Genomic DNA, 2,073 nt, shown 5'->3' with positions numbered 1-2,073 from the left:
ACTGACTGCCCCATGTTTGAGTGAAAGTGTAGACTGTGAATGCTGGAGGTTAGAGTCAAGAGTGTGGTGCTGGAAAAGCACAGCAGATCAGGCAGCATCCGAAGAGCAGGAAAATCGAAGTTTCAGACAAAAGCCCTTCTGCAAAAGACATTCCCGATGAAGGGCTTTTGCCCGAAACATTGATTTTCCAACTCCTTGGATGCTGCCTGACCTACTGTATTTTTGGAGCACCACACTCTCGTGCCCCATAATTGACCCTGTCCAAATCCATGAATGTGTGCATCGGTGTGTGTGTGTGTGTGTGAGAGAGAGAGAGAGAGAGAGAGAGAGAGAGGAGAAAGGTTGATTGACAAAAAGAGACACATTAACAGCAACAGAAAGCAATTGAGAGCTATTGAGATTGAATAGAGTGAGGCTGTCTTTGACTTACTTGGCTGGGACTCCCTGAAGGAAAGCTAACTTCTTTGACTTTATTGAGAATTGTTGACAACCATTATTAGCTTCCTAGCTTTGTGTCTGCATTAAAAGGCAAGGCAAAGCAGCAGTACTGTGTGCCTGGGATCTGTGGTTGAGGGGGCAAAGTGATGGTATTTTCCAAACCCACGAACTCTCCCATCTAGGAGGACAAGGACTGCAGGAACACCATCACTTCCAAATTCCCTCCCAAGCCACTCATCAACTTGACTTGGACAAAATCACTATTTCTTTAGTGTTGTTGGACAACAATCGTGTCACATTGAGGCCCTTAACTGAGATTCTGCACTGAGATGAAATGCTGCTCCTGCGGCATATTGTTTCAGTGGTCCAGAATGAGTGAGTGCTAGCCTGGGACCCACATTCAACCTCAGCATGGCCAGCCTGCTAAAATAGTGCCCATCAACTCTCCCCAGTTGTTACCAGAGGTGCTGAGAAGTTGTAGCAATGGTGTTTCTGTGACAGCAGAGTTAGAATTTGAGGATGTAATTTTGGTCATAGATCTGTTGCATGAACAGGAAGAGGGTGTGACGGGTGGGGGGGGAGGGAAAGGGTTAATGCAGGTATGAACTGGAGTGTATGTGCATCTGGGTGTGTGAGAGGGAGAGAGAGGAGAGAGAGAGATAGGAGAAAGGCTAACTGACAAAAAGAGAGCCTAAAATAGCATCGGAAGGGAAGTGAGAGCTATTGAGATTGAATAGACTGAGGAGGGACAGATGGAGATTGCCAGAGAGAGAGCTGTCCCTGGAGTTAATCTTCTTCCTCTCTCTTGTTCCATTGCAGAGGCCACAGATTGAGCAGCTTGTGACGGGAGGCGGTGCCAGCTGAAAGCTGCAGCTGGTGCCCAGGTAAAGAGCTGTGCCCTCACCAGCCTACGATGCTAAGGGGCGATCCTGTGCCCTCCTGGAGCCCCGGGGAGCAGCTCATTGGCAGCAGCGTTTGAGGATTTAGCAGCAGGAAGCTTCCGAAAGTGTCCGGAATCGCCCAGCTCCTGGCCTCCAAGGGCGGATTGCGGAGCTGGGAATCAGCAGCATCTATCGCGGCATCATCCTGAGGCCAGATCCAGCATTCCGGGCAGTGCTGCTGCCAAGGTCACCCTGTCAGCGAGGTAAACAAGCGCTTTCCCCCTCCGCTTCCAGCCACACAGCGGCGGCCAGCAACAGCAGCATCTTCCTGAAGCAGGCAGGCAGCAGAGTACATCCCTCAACCCAGACTGAGAGGGGAGGGTGGAAGAGACATGGAGGGAGAGGGAGGGGGTCAGAGGGAGCAGGAGGGATGGGTGGGCGAGCGGCACAGAGAGGGAGTCACAGAGAGGGCAAGCAATCCCTCCCCACAACACACTCCCCATCACCGCCGGGCAGAGAGAGAAAAAACAAGCAGTCCAGTTCTATCCCCCTCTCCCTCCCTCCATTTCTCCTTGAATCTTTCTCTCCATCTTCCTTGTCTTCACTAACCCGTTGCTTTACTCTCCCTATTACTCTTTTTTTATCCCCCAGCCCTCTCTCCTTCACTTTCCCCATCCCTCTCTTCCCTTCCCATCCTTCTCACCTCTGCAGTCCCTCCGTTCATTTATCCTTCCACCTCCCTCCCTCTCTACCT

The 2,073-nt window shown here is 51.2% G+C and overlaps 1 protein-coding gene across 1 annotated transcript in view; it reads left to right on the top strand.

The window, feature by feature from the left end:
• Nucleotides 1-1,054: 1,054 nt before the first annotated feature.
• The window catches only part of LOC122563345 (potassium voltage-gated channel subfamily A member 2-like), a 38,455-nt gene continuing 37,436 nt past the window's right edge, over nt 1,055-2,073 (top strand). The window contains exon 1 of the mRNA XM_043717098.1: nt 1,055-1,582. The gene's annotated coding sequence lies outside the window, so the exon portion shown is untranslated. The remainder of the gene's footprint in view (nt 1,583-2,073) is intronic.

This window comes from Chiloscyllium plagiosum, chromosome 26 (genome assembly GCF_004010195.1).
Source record: "Chiloscyllium plagiosum isolate BGI_BamShark_2017 chromosome 26, ASM401019v2, whole genome shotgun sequence".
Taxonomy (NCBI): Eukaryota; Metazoa; Chordata; class Chondrichthyes; order Orectolobiformes; family Hemiscylliidae; genus Chiloscyllium; species Chiloscyllium plagiosum.
Note: the sequence above shows the minus strand (reverse complement) of the source record. Positions and strands in the feature narration are given on the sequence as shown.